The 20,139-nt window shown below is 35.1% G+C and overlaps 1 protein-coding gene across 1 annotated transcript in view; it reads left to right on the top strand.

Moving 5' to 3' along the window:
• COL19A1 (collagen type XIX alpha 1 chain) overlaps nucleotides 1-20,139 on the top strand; it is a 308,387-nt gene that overhangs the window by 52,765 nt on the left and 235,483 nt on the right. The gene's annotated exons all lie outside the window — the stretch shown is intronic.

Here is a 20,139-nt window from a genome sequence, read left to right as displayed (position 1 = left end):
TGTGTGTGTGTGTGTGTGTGTGTGTGTGTGTGTGTGTGTGTGTGTGTGTATACCATATCTTCTTTATCCATTCATCAGTCAATGGACCTCTGGACTCTTTTCATAATTTGGCTGTTGATAGTGCTGTAATAAACACGGGGGTGCATGAGCCCCTTTGAATCAATATTTTTGTATCTTTTTGGTAAATACTCATCATCAGGGGAATACAGTTTCTTAAATTTATTAAGATTGGCTTTGTGGACTAACATTTGATCTATCTTTTTTAAATATTTTATTTATTTATTTGAAACAGAGGCAGAGACAGAGATAGTGACAGAGCTAGTAAGAAAGCAGGAGTAGGGAAGAGAGGGAGAAGGAGGTTCCCCCTGAACAGGGAGCCTGATGTGGGTCTTGGTCTTAGAACCCTGGTGTCATGACTGAGCCGAAAGTTTAACTGACTGAGCCACCCAGGTGCCCCACATTTGATCTCTCATAAAAAATGTTCCATGTGCACTTGAGAAGAATATATATTTTCTTGCTTTGCATGGAATGTTCTGATCCTGGTGGGTAATGCTTTCACTTTATTCTTGAATTCATTTTGCTTGTATTTGGTTGAGGGTTCTTGCATCTATTTTTATCAGGAATATTGGCTTATAATTTACTTTTTTTGTGACTTCCCTTGACTGCTGATAGGTTCCCACTGAAGATTCTTCCTTAGCTCCCAACCTTTTTCCTAAACAGCACACCTTTATTGAACTAATTTTAGGCAATATCCCATGCTTAGAGATTTGCCTTTCCCTTCTCCCTACCATATCAAAACTTAAGTGTTCCATTTTCCACTTTTTAATGTCATGTCTTTTGTTAGCTAATTAGATAAATTCATTTGTGCTAAGCTTAGGAGTTTATTTTTTTTCACCTTTCCAAGGTGAAACAGATTTGAATGCCATTCATGCCTTAACTTGGAAGTCCATGGTTCTAAACTAGCAGAATAATCTAAGTGGGCTTCTTATTTCAAAAGTTAACAGACTGATGTCTGAGCAATGACTGATCCTTCAAAGTTGCAGAGCAAGCTTCAACAAAGGCTTCATAGGCATTTGACTCCCAAGGGAAAGTCTGCTCATTCTAGCTTGCATGGGAACTTTAAGCACCTAAGCGAGTGTTTGAGAGAATTTTGAGGTATGATGGAACATTTATTTTTGAACTTCAAATCAAATTACTTGGAATACGTTACTTAAGGCCATTATATGAAAATCTAAAATAATTAAATAATATCTAGTCCTAAAGACTAGACTTTAATCAAACTAAACATATAAATCCTTTTAACAATAGCTAGTATTTATTGAGAACTAACTACGTGCCAGACACTGGGAAGAGTATTTTAGATCTGTAATTTTTCTGATTCTTAAAACTCTTTGTGTTAAGTATTGGCATTACCATTTCACAGAAGGCAAAACTGAATTTCAGAGAGGTTAAATTGTTGCCCAAGAGCACATGGTGAGTGGTCAAGCTAGGATCAGAACCTAGATATGTCAAGTCCAGTATGGATTTTGAAGGTTTCTCTATTTTCTAAAAGCTCTTCAGTATTATTTGTGTTCTTTGATTATGGCATTTCCACTTGAAATATCTTGTTTTATCCTAATAACTTCATAAAGAATTTCAACCCAGTATTTTTTATCCTCATTTTGCAGCTGAGAGAACCATGCATGGGTAGAATGGTGTGCCCACGGTAACATAATTAAGAGGACTCATAAAGTAGAAAGATCTGGATTAATCCCAACTCTTCTGAGGTTAGCAGTGTGAGGTTGGCCAAGCCACCCAGTCTTTTCATGCTTCATTTCCCTCATCTGTAAATGAGAGTGTGTCATCTACCAGTTCTACCTATATCATAAGGTTGACACAAAGTACTTTGAAAACGATTATCTGTCTTACTTGTTGGTGATTGTGATGTGATACATATTAACATTTTTTAAGTTGACTTTCCCGTTCTTTGACTTACCAGTTCTATCAATTTAAGATTATTGGCATAGGAAGAAATTTCACATATCAGTTTCAGAAGGAGTAAAATATTTTAAAAATTTCCCTGTCTCTTTTTAAAAACATTAAGCAAATATTAAAAAAATTATTAAATCACATTTAGATTATTTTTTTTTAAAGTTTAGGCACTAAGACTCTCTTGTTAGAGGTGTTAGAGCATATGTCATTTAAAGACTCATTCTTTCCTCCATACTCTTCAATCATACAGTAGATACCTCTTTCAACATCTAAATATTCATTTTTCTTTTATTCTTTAATATATTAGCAACTATTTATTGAGTTCCTATTATTATAACAAAAAGTATGCTAAGTTCTGGAGCTATAGCAGTAGTGAGAAAACGAGGCTTACTCTCATTGAGTTTACAATCTAGTGATTATTTGTTCAAGGAGTCTTCCTTCCCTCTGTGGGAAAGAAAAGCAGTAGAAAATGACTAAGAAGGAATTAGTAAAAATGAAATTATTAGCAAATTTATTGTATTTCAAATCTATAAAATACACAAAAATGTACCTTAGGGTTACAGTGTATTATTTAGCTTCCATTTAAGATAAGTTTTTAAAATATTAACATTGGTTTTAAATTCCAGACTACACAAAACTCATAACTGCAAGTGATTTTAGTGGCAAGGTAAAAACAGCTGGGATAAAATAAATTGATGATCTACAAAACAAGACAAAAAATTAATTCGTTTTTCAATATACTTTATTTTTTCAATGCAAGCACCAGCTTTTGATTAAACCAGCATAACACTTGCTGTGTAATTATGACTTCAGATGACTATGGCTATGAATGTGTTCTGCTTTCTGGCACTCGTAATAAACGTAGATGTATTGTTTCATTTTAAGGAGTTGATGATGAGTCTGTTCCTGTTCTTACTGTACTGTGTGATCCTGCAACTTTAATGTGCAATAAATAAAGATGACTTTCCTTGTGTTTAAGTCTGCTATATATTTTCATTATTAGACTAGGTGCACAAAATAATGCCTGCATAGCTTGAAGATTGAAAGTCATTTTGCTCTAAGGTATATTGAATAGTTAATTTCATGAAATGATCAGAAGTGCAGTGTTGCTAAAGGAACCAGACATTCTCAAGGTTTTCCTTTTGGTGTATAAGACTGAGAAAGGATATTTAGGACAGTACATGTGGGACAGTATATTAGAAGGCTTACCTCTCTAGAGTCTGAACCACTTGAGACTGAATCCCATCCACCTCTTACTTGCTTTGAAAGTAGTCCTTAATAATACCTAGTCAGTAGTTTATTGTGAAGAAGGAATACAATAAAATGTATATAAGATACATAGTGCCAGAAACTCACACATAATACAGACTGAAAAAATATGTTTCCTCTGCTTTCCTATCTATAGTATACTTGTTCACATATTGAGGAAGAGTTGAAAATAATCCTTTTAGTTTGAGTTGAGTTTCTTATGTGACTTGGCCAAAAACGAATTAATCTTCATCTGTAAGATAATCCCTTTGAATTTATAATTGATTAAATATTTTAGTATATAAAAATCTTAATGTGTTATTGTATGCTACCTGTAGTAAATGTTAATAAGTTATTGATAGTTAATTTCTTGAAAAGGTCACTTAATGACTTAAGTATTTCATCAAAGCTATGTCTTCTGTTCCCAACATTATTTGACAATGAATAATCATGTGAGTAAAACCTTACCCATCTGGGTCAAAACCCACCCATGTCTTCCTGTCTCTCTCACAATAAACACTGAAGCTCTCTCCATGGCTCCAGATAATGTGTAGCGCTCTCTCCATCCCACTGTCCAGTCCCTATATGGTGTCCTACCCTCTTCCCTTGTTCTATCCTGCTCCAGGATCTTCATGCCAGGTTACATCTACGTGGGGCTTCCTCAGATCTCTTCCTCAGAGAGAGCCACTTGGCTCTCTCCTTCACACCATTTAGAAATCTCAGAAATCACCTTAAAATAGAATGGCCTAGTCTGAAGTCTTTATATAAAAGCATCCCTTCATTCCACTTCTATCTTCTTTCTTAGCACTTTTAGTATCACCTGACTTGTTAGCATTATACGTCTATTCATTTCCCCACTAGAATAGGAATTTTGGGAGCAGCATACATGAGCAGCACATAATAGAAGTTGAATACATGAACGAACACCTGAGAGAAAGTCTAAGTCAGCCGCTCAGCCGTTTCTAGAACCTAAAAATTTGATGCCCCAATTTCCCAGGGAACTTTGCCAAGCAGGGCAAAGAGTCAGTTTGCAGAGGAAGAGCTAGATATGTTGAATCATCAAGGACTGTTAACTCACTAGTGTTCTATACTATACTTTTTCTTTTAAAAAACAAAGTGAACTGATTCGTTTTAGCTATATATTGCTAATTAGCAATGCCTGGGTGGCTCAGTGGGTTAAAGCCTCTGCCTTCGGCTCAGATCATAATCCCAGGATCCTGGGATCGAGCCCTGCGTTGGGCTCTCTGCTCAGCAGGGAGCCTGCTTCCCCCTCTCTCTCTCTGCCTGCCTCTCTGCTTACTTGTGATCTCTGTCAAATAAATAAATAAAATCTTTAAAAAAAATATTTGGGGAAAAAACGAGTTTGGGCTTAATTTAATTTTTATCTTTACTTGCCTATGTTCTCATCCATGCTTCATTCATCTGATTTACTGCCTTTTTTTTCTTTTCATAAAAATGATGACCCTCTTAATGGAGTAAGATGGTTTGAAATTCAACCATTGCATGGATTTGAACACCTAGATGTGATTAGTGTTTTGTATTAGAGCCCTTAATCAAATCAGCTCATTTGTCCAAGAATAAACTCTAGATGACATTATTTGAAATAACAATTAATACTTTTCTTTCATTTCAATTTGATTATTGTAATTTTCTGAATCTTTTAATGCCCCCCACCTTTTTTTTAAGCAAATGTCGTTAGCAACCTAATTACTTAGCAACCACATTACTTTCTCAATTCTTTAAGACCCTAGCTAATACCCTTATCCACTTCAAAGCTGAAATTCTGTGAGAGTTTTATAAATTAGCAGCTCAATTTCAATGTCCCTGAACCTAAGGTCTGAGCTCTATTTGGGGAATAATTTTCCAGTTTATGTTTGAATTATTATATTCCACATATCCAGTTAATTTCCCCCAAACTATAGGCTTTATGAAATGACTGCTTTGCTGATATACTTCTAAAGAAAATCAAAACAATTTAAAATGGAATAAGTTAATTTACCTCTTTAGTCAGAAACTTTTGTATTGATTCCTTTTCCCTCCTTCAGATCTCGGTATATGGCAGTTTCCATTTTGAATAGTCTAATGTGTTAAGTCAGGGATTATTGGTGAGTTTCCCTTTATTTTCTTTTCAATGTGACATTACTCACCTGCTCATTCTATAATAGAATCAAAATATGTTGTCAGTTTCTTTGAAAGAAGGGATATCTTCCCTTAGTAGAAGCTCTTAGAGGTAGAATTTAATATTGACTTTTGACCTACGTCAATATAAGAAATAAATATTTCTCTATTTTTTCTAATCTAATACTGAATATATTTTATTTATTTTGTTTTGTATCCATTTTTGTATCAATTTTATTTTTATGTCAATTTTACCCAACCTGTTGTAATCTCATCTAATTTATAGGAATTTGAAGTTGAAATTTACTTGTATACCTTAAATCTGAAATGAACATATATCAGTGTAATAATAGCATTATATAGTCACAAAATTCTGATATATTTCTTAAAATCTCCACCACACATTAGTGAAACTCATTAGAAAGTTGATTTATTTTCCACTATTTCGAGGATAAATTATTAGACTGAATTTGTGGAAGAGCCATTAAGGCAGATATCAGTAATACATCAACTTCATTGAGAATATTTTTTCCCATTTAAATGGAAAAGCAGGGAAGTTAACAATTGGGTTGGCCCAGCTGTGGGATTTTTCTGAGAGGATATAATGGAACATCAGGTACATTAATGAAACAAATACAGATACCTTAGAGTCTAAAATTTCATGACTTGCTTGAGTTGAAAGCGTTAGGTATTAGTTAAGATAAAAGCAATAGAATCATTCTTTATCTTTGATAAATGTAAAAGAGATGACAAAGCTGAATTACATATATCTGTGTGGAGAATGTTTAGTTTTAGTTTTGATTAGCATTTTGATATTTATTACTTATTAACTTTTTGATAAATTATTGTCAAAAGTATAGTTTAATTACTTGTGGACAATACAAAGAAGGGAACTCAGTAAACAAACTTTTGTGCGAGCAGAAGCAGCATATCTGTGAAATGGTAGATTCTCTTTGACATTAGCACTTAATACACCTTTGGAAAAAGCTTCCTAAAAGCATTTCTATATTTTAGTGTTCAGGTGGTATGAAAGGTGAATTTGGTACTCCTGGAATTCCTGGGGAAAAGGTATGTGCATTTGCTGTTTGATTAAGCTTTGAGGCTCTTGTAAAAGTTTGTACTGGGTAGGGAGACAAAATATATGGAACGAGTCTGATAGCTCAGGGGCCAGCCAAACTATGACTTTGCAGCAGGGCTGCTGAAAACTCTAACTGGATGATTTTATAAATAACGTGCTGGAGTACAATCACACTCATTTGTTTTCATATTGTCTGAGGCTGCTTTTGTGCCATGTGGCAAGGTTAGGTATTTGTGGCAGAAATCACATGGCCTGCAAAGTCGAAAATATTTACTGTCTGGTCCTTTGCAGAAAAAACTTGCTGACCCCTACTCTAGAACATTACCCATTATTCTGAGAGCCCCAAGGCTTCTGAGTGTTACCAGATAACTTGTGCTATAACACCTTTTAATAGATATTTCACTATAGACAGAGATTAAATAAACACTTAAAAATACAGTAGAATACCCTAAATTTAATCAAAATGCAAGAATATACTCAGTCCATCAATAAAATACTAAAACTATGGTATTTATCTCATAAAATGGTTGATTTTCACATTGTCTTTTCTAATAATGTAAAGATAATTCTATATGATGAATTTATTCATAAGAGGTTAGTGTTGTAGTTCAACATCTTATTTAAGTTCAGTTTTATTTTATAAATTTTTTTAGTTAAGTATAATTGACATACAGTTTTTTAAATTTATTTATTTGTCAGAGAGAGAGCACTAATGGGGGGAGTGGCAGGCGGAGGGAGAAGGAGGTTCCCTGCTGAGCAAGAGGCCAGTAGGAGACTCCATCCCAGGACCCTGAGATCATGACCTGAGCCAAAGGCAGAGGTTTAACTGACTGAACCACCCAGTCATCCCTAGTTGACAAGCAATGTTACATTAGTTACAGTGTACATTCGTTGTAATCAGGTGTACAACAGTGATTCAATATCCGCCGCAAGTGTAGCTATCATTGTCATCATACAACACTACTACAATATCACTAACTATATTTCCTATGCTGTGCCTTTTATTCCCGTGACTTATTCATTCGATATATTTAAGTTTTGGTTTTTTGTTTTTTTTTTTAATTTTAATTTTTATTTATTTGACAGAAAGAGAGAGATCACAAGTAGGCAGAGAGGCAGGCAGAGAGAGAGGAGGAAGCAGGGTCCCCGCTGAGCAGAGAGCCCCATGTGGGGCTCAGTCCCAGGACCCTGGGATCATGACCTGAGCCAAAGGCAGAGGCTTAACGCACTGAGCCACCCAGGCACCCCGATATATTTAAGTTTTTATAGAAACTTTAAAAATTGCCATATTTGTAAATATAAACTGAAATTAGCTTGTCTGGTTTTCATGATACATAAATGTGTGTGTATATGCACACACACATAACTTAAACTGCTGAATTATTAAAGTTTCACTTGTTGCTGAGAAAATTCTCTTCTTCATTAAAATAAGTTTAGTATAGGTTTCTGTAACTGTTTTAGCTGCACTAATTACCAAGTGAATCCATTGTGCCTCATTATCCAGTAGGCCTTGACCCTGTGGTTAACCTACAGTTGTTACAAAAGTAACTGAAGCTGAACTGGTAGGAGGTTCAGAAATTATCGGGCAGATATTTTCTGAGTCTTTCTTCAATGTGTCTGATTTCTGACTGCTTCATTCCTGCTGATTTTTTCCTTTTAGGAATTATTCTCTCTTTTTTTTTTCTTTTAAAAATTATTTGATTAGGAATAATTAAGGAATGATTTGGGAATTAGCAAATTCCTCACTCCTCCTATAGTAGTGTAAATGTTGGATTCAGTAAACTCTTTGTTGAATGATGATACCTGGCTGCAAGTTAATGTTTATTTGGGTTGCTTTCTTCTTGCTTAATTAAACTTGCTGATGACATTAATTGCAGATTCTTCATCATAAGTAAAATTCCTTCAAACACTTGTTCGAAAGTCTAATTTCTTCAAAATGCCTTTTCCCCTAGAAAATACTACTGGCATCTATCTCCTAAGCAGGCTGCCATATTCCATATCTGTTTCAAACACTCATTCCACCAACCTCTTCCTAAAATACGTCAGAATAATCTCATTGGATTTCAGATCATTGGGAGTTTTGAAATTACTTTGAATACGGGAACTTTTTTTATAGCCAAACATAGAATCAATGAAGTACTTGGACTATAAAATAGATTATAGATAATTAGACTTCTTCACTATGGGATGTAAAAATAAGACTCATGTAAGTTTACACAATAAGGTATGGGAAAGCAGGACAATTAGAGAATTCATGCAGCTTCCAGTGGAGCTGAGCATTGTGTCAGGCTACACTGAGCTCGTGGATCCTTGTTTCACACATCCTCACAAATCCTCTGTAGTGGCCAATACCCTTCCAGTATCTATAGAATCATGAGTCTTTGGCCACAGCCTATCTTCAAAGTCACAGTCACTGGTGGTACCAGTTGTGCTTCTAACTTGTCCCTTCATTTAGCTGTTAAAGGTATAAAACTTTCATGAGTGCAGAAATGTCACATGAAAATTGTTTTTTCTCACTTCCATAATCCACAGGTTACCATCTATTTAAATAACTCTGATGAATATATACAGAATGAAGATAACAAGAAAACTATATTACCACATGTCATGGTTAATAAGTTTGAAATATTTCACTCCAATAAGGATATATCAATTTTCCTTAATTTTTAAAACTTCAGAATTTTGAAATTAGAGTTGTAAAGATGAACACTTATATTTGGAGTAAAATACTTGCATTGCTTTAAGATGAAAATAACTTGACTGATTTTTCTGAGTGAATTCCCAAATAAAATTATTAGTCCTTAAAGTATTCAGTATTCTCAGAGCTGAATCTCCCACAATGGGCTTTATGTAAGTTGTACGCATCTTTCAGAGTGCTCAGACAGCATCCCCAGGCTTAACTTTGATGATTCTTCTCAGCATTCGTAATTCCTTGGGGTTCTTTTTCTTGGAATTAGAAATGCTTAAGGAATCTGTTAAAAGCTAAAATTTAAAAAAATGGATTGTCTCACTTGGAACAAGAACATATGCAAGGCACCTCAAACATATAGCTCCAGTGTAATATTCTCAGAGGGAAGCTTTCTTAATTTTTTAAGGTTTAATATTTAAACTAGAAAGCTGATTTATGTTAATGGAGTGAAGCGTATTCTGAGCAGTGCAGAGTAGAGTTTGTATATTAACTATACTTTATACTTATATCCAGTGCGATACCATAATAAATTAAGTGATTTGCATATTAATCCTATTATTCTAGGGTAAACTTACATGTTGAAGTTTGGCTAGGTGATAGCAGTAAATTTTTTTAAGTCGAGGCCCTGAACAAAGTTTTAGTTTCTTCTGAGGACCAGGAGAAAAATAGGACACTGAACAACACTATATTATGAAGTCAACTTATGGGATATGTGAAGTCATGAAGTATGAAGAACTAGAGCATCTAATTATGTTAAGTGATTCTAACACTCCTCACCTTATATGAACTCACTAGGCATTCTAACCTTATATGTGCAGCTCTGCTGCCAACGCATGGCAGCTGATGATTGTCCCCTTTACATATCTTCCGCACAGCTAGGGTTTTGCTGAACAGACTTGGTAAGTTTTCTGTTCTGAGTTCATGTAAGAAAAGCTATCTTATATAGCCAGTGTAGCAGGTGTTATAAGTTATTAGTCACTGGAGACTTCTGGTAAGCTTGATTGGACAGAAACCACTGGCAGTCAAGATGAGTAAATCGAATGGTCTAATTTCCATGAGAACTGGATCACTTAATGTGTAAGATCACACACACATGTTCTTTCACATATGCACACATGCACGCACACACACAGACACACGTGCTCACAATATCCTTGTGGTATGCAGTGGGAAAGTGGGGTGAAGATTTAGACCCTGGGGCAAATCCTGCTCCCTGTGTTAAAATACATATAACACTTAAAGCATAAAATATAACACTTAAAGCATGCTTGTGTTCATTACTTGACTATTTCAAACAAAAAATTACCTCATTCTCTGTTTCACTTATATATGTCATGTATCGGATATGTTTTTTGGGAAGTGAGGATATTATTTAAAAACAGGAATAATTATTTCCTAGTCATCTTAATCCTAATGATGTGATAGGAAAAGTTCAATAAATATGGAGCCCAATTTATGCTAAAAGCAATTTTCGGTCTAATTACCTACAGTTCATCCCTAAAATGTTTATTTTACTAAGAAAATTTTCACCAAAGAAATTCTCTTTCTCACAGAGTAGGTATGCAGTAAATGATAGCGATCATTATTGTACCATTCAGATACTAATATTCAGATATTAGCTACCCAGAATTTGATTGCCTATATTTGAATCCCAGCTCAAATCCTCAGTCTATAATTTTAGGGCATGTCTCTTGTTTCTTCCAAGTTCTTTTGTTTTTTAAAATTGGCATTATATTGTATCTCCTTCTATTTTTGTCTTAAGGATTAAATGAGATTATTCATAAAAGTGGCTGCTCAGTGCCTGATCTCTAAATACAGTAGTATCTGCTTGTCAGCAGTCAACTACAATCTAGAAGCAGATGGTCCTGCTTCTGACATATGGTCAGAAGTTCAGTAGTATCCTCATGCTACATTGCAGTGCCTACGTCATTCAGCTCACTTTATCTCATCCAGTAGGCATTTTATTATCTCACCTCATCACAAGAAGAAGGGTGAATACAGTACAGTGAGATATTTTGAGGGGGGGGGCCTATTCACATAACTTTTGTTAGAGGCATTGTTATAATTGTTCTATTTTATTATTACTTATTATTCTCAATCTCTTACTGTGCCTAATTTATAAATTAAGCTTTGTTGTAGATATATATGTAGAGTAAAAAACAGTATATATAGGGTTTGATACACCCTGTCGTTTTTGGTCTTGGAAGGTTGGGGCACGGATAAGGGAGCGCCTATTGTACTTGGTGAATAGATACAATTTTAAAAGAAAACAGTTTGAGGATTCAATTATTCTAAACTCGAGCTTACTATGAAACTAAATTAGAACTCATTTGAGGGGATTTATATTATTTATTCAAAATATATTTAGTGGAAAATGTTAAAGGTCACATAGCTTAGATAATTTTGACCTCTAAAAACAAAGTAATGTGTGCATGTTAGCAAATCAATTAATTTTTTATTTAACTGAAATATATATGAGTGTAAACTCTTAGAATATTAATAATAGCAGCCATTTACTCAATCATTAGTATGTGTTAAACACTGTCAAAAGACTTCTTTATGTTATTTTATTTATTTCTCACAGTATCTCTGAGGTAAGATTTATTATCATTAGTATTTCACAGATTAAGAAACTAAGATAGAATAAAAACTTCCCCTCCCCAATGTATCATTGCTAACAAGACGGTGGAGGCGGGATTCGAATCTTACCCATATGAGTTCATAGCTCTTGTACCTTCACTTCCTTTGGATATGTTTCCTCAAGTATCCAGATTTCCTTTGCACAGACAGTTTATTATTAGATCTTAAATTCATGTGCCTACTTCCTAGAGAGGGAACTGTACAGAGGGTTTCCTAAATTCTGCTGCAGGGCGGGTGGGGGGGAGGGCTGTATTTCTTCTCTTTAAATCCGTGGACCCTCTTAAAGTCTACCCGACTGTAGCGATTCTGACTCTCCCAACCTCAGAAAATTGTGTCCTCCAATTAAAAATCTTCCTCAGATGTTTTTTTCACCAAGTGGAAGTATTTTGTTTAGCTTTATCTTCCAAAATAAGTATTATGAAAACATGATTATTTGGCTTCCGAATTCAGAATTATATTTGAAATAAGCTTTTAAAATTCCCATACCTGGACTGTCCGGAGATCCTTATCTGCTCACCTCCCAGCAGACCAGTCATGGCCACACTCTCCAGATTACCTTACCTCAGCACCTAACCTAGAAAATTCTCTTTATGTTCTCTGTGGAATATGCTTGCAATATATAAATATACAATTACATGTAAAGTATATATAATATAAGTATGCTTATTATAAATGTAATATAAGTGTATATATAACTTTTTTGGTTATTTATATATATGATATATATACACATACACACATTTATTGTATATTCATTTGGTCAAAAACAAAAGTGTTTAACTTAGCACCATGAGTTTATTTTTTTAAAAAATGTGAACTTCTAGAGGTAAAAATCCATATACATTAAAGCACTTAAGAAGTATATCTGATAACATGATGAGAGAGCTGCCAAGTTGCCTGACTGAAAATCAGCCGGGCCAACTATGCTCACGCCGAGGCGCTTTGTGTGACAGCCTTTTCACCATATGCTCTGAAGTCCCCAGTCTCTGCAGCAGGGTGAGACCAAACTGGGCACATCCATTGTTCCCTGTCCGTCTTTGTATTTCTTTTCAGTTGGAAAATGAAATGACTGTGATCTCTGAATCTCGATTTTCCCCTTAAAAAGACATTTTACGGGAAGACTGCAGCTTCAGGATATAAAGGCAGATGCTGTTACAGTTGCTGAAAGTGCAGACAAGGCCGGTAGCTGTTGTGAATTATAATGAACTCCGAGACAGCTCTGGTCCAGATGTAGCAGTCATGCCTTAGAGACTCAGAAACTTATAGGCGTTTATTGAAAAAGACAGAAAAATTTTTTTTAAAGTCATTTGGCTTTCCATCTATATTACCCAGTTTCGCCTCATTTTCCATTGAGATTTGGAATTAGTATTAACTTCAGAGGTCTTCCCAAGTTTAAAAAAAAGTTAAAATACCTATTCATATACAACAATTTATTGTAGGAATTAAAACACTAAATGAGAAGAATAAAAGAAAGGGCAACTCACCTTTATTCTAACAGTGGTCTATATCCTTCCTATGAACTTGTTAGGATTTTCAAAACAAACATGAGCTTTATGTCAGAGAAAATACTTCTTAAACAGAGAATCCTCTGTAAACTCCTGTATTTCAGAAAATTCTGCAGTGAAAAAAAGATGGTCAAATCTGGACATAGGATTGAACTTTTTATCATAACCAATATTCATAGGAAAAATGACCACAAAGAAAACAGTTTTGTCAACCTACTGTTGGCTTCACTTACTAAACTTCCAAGAATGATACTTGAATTACCAGTGAAAAAAATCACTGCCTTTACATGGAGTTTAAGTCTCATTTAATTGTCTCATTTATGGGCATTATTTTAATACAGTGTAACAGTAAAATTAGCAGAAACATGAGAAGGACAGAGGTAACAGAAGGACAGGAAAAAGAAAAAGAAACTTGCTCACTCTGCAGTTGATTTTATTTCTTAATGGTTTCTTATTCCCTTCTAATGCCTTCCACACACACCCCAAGTAGAGCAGTTGGCAGAGAACACAACAGATGGATGACAGGCTCGACACAAGCAGTCGATCTGGCACCCAGGCACTTGACTTTTATTTGCTAAACAGTTAGCCAGATTTCAAGAACTTAGTCTGCTAATGTTCCTATTTGGTTTAACGCACTGTGAGAATCTAGCACATAAATATTAAAATATTGCCATAAAAAAGATCACATACTCTCTGCTTCTCTGCATAGTTTAGTGGCTAATCATTTTATCTTGGTGTAGACTGCTGAGACGCTCCACAGTGAATTTAAAGGTGTACTTGGCCTTTGATAAAGACATCTACAATTTTAGATATTAGATATTCAGATATTAGAGTTTTCTAAAAGCAGCTTTGTCTAAAAGAGATTTTAGATATCCAAGTGAGAGACTGACACAGCCAGTGTAGGATACTGAATGAACCTGTTAGGAACTGAATAGAAGAAAGGAGAGCATGATCATACATGATTGGTACCTTTCTTCCCTCACACCATCACTGCATTTTCAGAGATTACTACATTCAAAGCTCAAGAAAATGTTCATCTTTTTCGTAAAGTCCCCTTGGCACTGGACGGGTTAATAGCCCCTTCTCTCTGCTCATGTAGTACTTTATTTACATTACCAACATAGTTTGTGTCTTTGTCTCCATTGTGAGCTCCAGGAGAACAAGATCTTGTTCCTGGAATGCCCAAACCTAACCCAGCATAAGGCACCCGATTGATTCTGGATAAATGTTTGTTGAGTTATTCAGAACTCAAGTGGACTTAGCCCCAGGTCAATAGAGAAAAGAAGTTGAAGATGATTGTTTAGAACCGTGCTGCGAGGAATTGAAAAAGGCAGTGGTGCATCCGTGCCAGTCTTCTGTACTTTCTGCAAAAGCATGCTTCAGGGAAATAGGAGGGCGGGAGAATCTCTTATCTGCCTGGCAAAGCTTACAGATCCTGCTTCCTGGAGTGAAATCTCACAGAGAGAAGTGTGTGCAGCTCCAGAATTTGCTTCCCATTTTCTCTTGGAGAAACTGTGCTCTTTTTTCTCTCTCAATCATAAATCTTCAGGTTATCGTGCTCCTTCTCTTTCCAAATAGGGTTTGGAAAAACATCTCCTGACTTTCTTACAGTGTCACTCAGGCATGTTCTTTCTCCATATCTTCACAACCATTTACCTCAGGGCTAAAGATAAATAACCAATGACTTGAGTGCATTTAAGCTCCACTAGAAGTAATTGATATGGAGTAGAACTATAAATTACTCATCACGAGGAATACTTTGGACAGGAAATAGTTTGCACTTACTGGTATCTCACTGTCTTCAATTAGGAGCTCACTGATGACTCTATCCTCCTCTTTATATCTTACATCTTTCACTTGTTAGAATGCTTGACTCCGATGTCAGTTACTATACTTCAGAAATTTCGGGAGATGATTCACATTAAACGTCTTCTGTTTCCCTAATACTTTAATGAAGCTTTGAGTTTACTTAAAGACTATCTTACAGCTAGTCTCACAATATAGTGAAAAGCCAAAACACTTGTTCTTGACAAGTCCACTTAAAAAAAAAAAATCCTCACAAGTACAGAGGAGCGCAGGTTTTTAATGGGCTCTACAACACTGGCCAAGGCTCGGTTTCCTAACTTTGTTTTATATGGAAAGAATTGCTTACCTGTCCAAATAATTTCAAAATTCTTTTCTTGTTTTTTAATTTGAATAACTCAGTATAATTTTCATTCAGTTATTTTGTAAAAGAATTGTAAGATATAGTCCCTTGAGAGGAAAACTTAATGGTTATAGTTGACTGCAAGCTCAACAATACATAAGCAATTTAGCTTTAAAAAATCAAGTCGTATTAATAGGAGTACTGGGTGGTATCCAAACAAGGTGTGTTTGTGTGTGTGTCTGTGTGTGTGTATGACATTTCTGTTCTCTATTCTGTGTGGTGAGACCATTTCTGGAATGATGCGCTCAATTCTAAGTGCCACACTTTGAAAGATATATTGTGTAACCAGTGCATGCCCAGAAAACAGCGACTAACCTATTAAGGAACTCCACACTATCATTGAAAAATTACTGATTTGCTGAATAGGCTTGATATTGACACAGAGGGATATCACCGTAAGATACTTTTCTTTTGTAAAATAAGACTAATGGGCAGAAACTTGGGGAAGGTTAATTTGAGTTCAGAAAGCATTGTTGCAGTACCCACATATAGAATTGTTTGGTTCTGCTCTCCAGTATACAAATTAAAGAGCAAAAATGCCTGACTTTAAGAAGCTTTCAGTAGCATCAGTACTGCAACAGATTCTTTAATGGAGATGGTGGTTATAAGTATATGAATTTGTTCTTGTCCCTGTATTTAAGACTACCCATCCTGCTTGTTTTCTAGGTATGTGCACTTGCATATACTTGTGTAGCCACACACACAGACACTCAGGTTGGTAGTTTCTGAGACGGTAGATGCTGGACTCAGCTCCAGCTATCTCACCATATTTATATTATTATGGTTAAGACATGTATCCACCGTATATTTTCTTTGGTGGGATAGATTTCCCTTCTTTGAAATGACCAATAAGAACAAGTAATAATCAGTAACAAGCTCATTCCTCTTATGGTTAAGACTGTTATAAATTGGGGCGCCTAGGTGGCCCAGTCATTAAGCCTCTGCCTTCAGCTCAGGTCATGATCCCAGGGTCCTGGGATTGAGCCCCACATCAGGCTCCCTGCTCAGCAGGGAGTCTGCTGGAGTCTGCTTCTCCCTCTCCTGCTCCCCCTGCTTATGTTCCCTCTCTCGCTGTGTCTCTCTGTGTCAAATAAATAAATAAGATCTTTTTTTTAAAAAAAGAATATTATAAATTTGCCTTATCCTGAACATTAATATGATAATGTGTTTGCTGCATGAAAGATGCAACAAATACAAAGAATTTGAAAAAGTCTGAAGTTTTAAACCCTATGCAGTATATACTTTTTAACTTGACAATTTATTCCTCACAATGAAGTCTAAGAAAATAGGAAGGAAAAATACTCCTCCCTGAAACAAAAGTACTTAGATTGGATGAAATGTCTGAAAAAAAAAATTAGGAGGTATCTATTTTATTGCCTGATATATTTAGTTGAGTGGCAACAATTTAAGGACCGTAAAAATTCAATTTTGGAAGATTATGTCCTGAGTAAAGCAGACCTGTAGTCAGAAATATAGAGGTCAAGTTAGCAATACACAAAATCAAAATCAGATTTACTTTCAGCTGCCTCTTCTGTTGGTTATCATGCTAGAATTCTGGCATTGCATTTCAGATGTTTTTTCCAGCTATTTCACTCGACATTCAATTTAAGCAAAACTTCTCTTAGTAAATATGAGTTAATTTGCGGGAAAACACTGATATACTTCCAATTGTATACTGTCTTCATACAGGGGATTACGTTCCTGGAAAACAGGCTATAAAATGAAATGATAGGCCAAATTAATTTTTTAAATACAGAAGCAGTGTTATATAGTAGGATTTCAGCCTTTTTAATCAGAGGGTAAATGCCTAATTTTTTAAACCAAAAAAATCACCACAACATAGTATATAACTTTCTATTTTCTGGGCTTAGGTGCAGTTATTAGCAAATTTTCTTTTACCTGTTTAATCTGCTTTTCTTTGCTGGGTCTCATTGGGACTAGGTTTGGAAACATCGCCCTGGGGAATGTGATTTCTTATCAACTGTCCTTCAGACAACATGCGTTTCCTGCATAATAAGAAAAGACATAGATTCCAATGTCAAAGGAATCAGGAAAACTAATAATTTATCTTTTACGCCTAGCCATGCTTCCTTCAGGGAAATGTGCAGTGATAAAAAGGGGGTAAAATGAAATCCTTTGATCAGGTTTTCAGAAAGCCACCAGCTGGCCCTAAATCACACCTCAGTTTTTTCCAAAACCTTCTCAAAGAGGTTACTTTGAATTCTGGAAAGGCTGCTTTTGATCGCTCAGTGAAGTCGGAGATGGGCTAGGCATTACAGTAATAACATGGCAACAGCACTATCAGCAGCAACGTTCGTTTTGGCTTCACTTGTATAACACATACTCATTCACTTGTCCTTCTGTAGCTTGGATTTGTAACAGGAAAAGGACACAGGTCCTTTGATGGAAAAACCTGTAGCAGAAAGTATATACCTCAGAAACAAGTTTGGAATGTTAGGGTAGCTGTGGGAAACATTGATTGTCATTTTCTTCAGTAATGGGCTAAAATACTGATCAGAAGCCAGAGGAGAAGCTTCTTTCTTTTTTTGTGCTGGGACTCGGAGGAAGGAGGAACAGCAAGACTTCAGAAAAAGTGGCTCATGTTTGCCCATCCGGTAATTTTAGATAGGCCATTTATTTGCTAGGTAGAATTCCGTTTGACCTTAAGCTGCATTAGGTTTTCAAGAAAGTCCTGATGGAAATGTCGCTATCCATGAATCTTTTAAACAAAAGTTCACTCTTTACAGCTATTTTCGTCTTTAGTTTTTATGCTACTTAACAGATTTTTTTTTTTTTTTTTTTGAGATAGGGACAAAAACAGATACACCGATTATCCCTTAGGAACTAGAAAAATGACAAATGGTTTAAGATTATTAAAAGTTGCTAAGCAGGACATCTCTGATCACTTCAAGAAAATCAGTGAGAAAAAAATAAAAAGAGTTTTGAACACCAGTGTTGCCAACTTTAATCTTCAGTAGTGTCCTCTCAGAATCTCAAAATCTTACGCTTGCAGGTGGGGGAAGCTTACTTTTTCCTGTGAGAGTAATCAGTGGTGTCCATTGGGTTATCTGGGTGTTTAGGATTATGTTTACAAAACCAATTCCTCATCAGGAAAGAATGGAGACCAATGAACACTGGCCATAGGAAAATATAACATCTTAATTGTAATAATCATGAACCTGTATCTATTAAAGAGAGAAAAATGGTCTTAATATCACAGCTTTAGAGATTTTTGGTCTCCAGTTAGTGGTGTTTCTGGGTGTAACCCTAACCTGACACATGCCAGAAGAGGGGCTTGAGGTGCCAGAATTTGGACTACATAGTACACAAGGAATGGGCTGTCAGCAAAGAAAAAGAGAAAGAGATACTATCACTACTCTTTTCCCCCAAAAGTATTTTTGGCAGTGTATACTGTATCAGTGTACTTTATTGGATTACATGCCGTATCTTGTTATCTTGTGTAACTTGTAATATGATATAAAACATTATATTAGACCAACCGATGAAAATAATTCTCCTCCTTATGGACAAGTGGACATACTTCTGTGATGAGTAACAGAAGCTCAATTTCCACAGAATGTTCCCTGGCATCAAATACTTAATGTGCTTTTACTATCTCTTTATTAAATGAAACAGGAAGTTTCTCATGTATTTGTGTAATGCCTGAGATCTAGAACTGTAACAGCTTTTTAAATAATAGAAATATATTTATTACATAGATAAGTGTATTATACTTTATTGATGCTTCAATGCGTAATTCCACTTAGCAACAAAATTTTCCCTTTAGTGTTTATTATATTCTATGATGATAGCAGTTATACTGCGGAAAAACTTAGATAATTTAATCTGAGGACAGCCTTAGTCTTTAAAATAATATGTGTGTCTATATACGATGTTATAACTGTTAAAAATGACTAAACCTTTCCAAAATGTATTAATTAATGAAATAATAATGATCTCTTTTGATTTAGACACAATGTATTATTGTTATTTTAAAGTTTGAAGATGTGATTTTTTTTCATATATTTGAATTTTACTTAAAAATTCTAAGAATTGGTATCTAAATTCATTCTAGGTGATGCTTAAAAATGATTGTCTTATAAATTACTTATGTTTTCTAGAAATAAAGCAGATCAATGGAATTATTAGTTTATTTTGAACCTGTTTAAACCTGGAAACTCAGAAGCCAAAGTCAGTTCCAATAAGCAGCAAAATTCGTAAGGATCCATTGATAATACACACATCCTCCCAGGAATATCTAATTCTAGCTGGTGTGCTGTTTACAAAGGAGGCTTGTCAAAGAAATGACCCATGAATTCCAGTAATGGAAACTGATAAGCATCTGCTGAAAACCTTTTTACCCAAGACAGGAACCAGATGAATAGAAAGAACTAAAAATTCTTATAAGCAGTTGTTTCAAGTAAAATGGCATTGGGTATGTCTTCAGTTTAAAGGCAATCAGAAGATATGAGCAGATATATATATGAGCATGTTAACATAATATCTGTATGTCTGTCACTGTAATATATATATTATATATATCTCATATATATAATAGACATATAGATATATTCAGTTGTTAGATGTGGTCACTTAGGAGCCAGAAATAAATCTTTTCCATGAGATAGTGGAGGGAGGTAGTTGTGTGCACAGAGCTGAAGTGTATGTGTTCAAATTCCATTTC

Source organism: Mustela nigripes, chromosome 5 (assembly GCF_022355385.1).
Source record: "Mustela nigripes isolate SB6536 chromosome 5, MUSNIG.SB6536, whole genome shotgun sequence".
Lineage (NCBI taxonomy): Eukaryota > Metazoa > Chordata > Mammalia > Carnivora > Mustelidae > Mustela > Mustela nigripes.
Note: the sequence above shows the minus strand (reverse complement) of the source record. Positions and strands in the feature narration are given on the sequence as shown.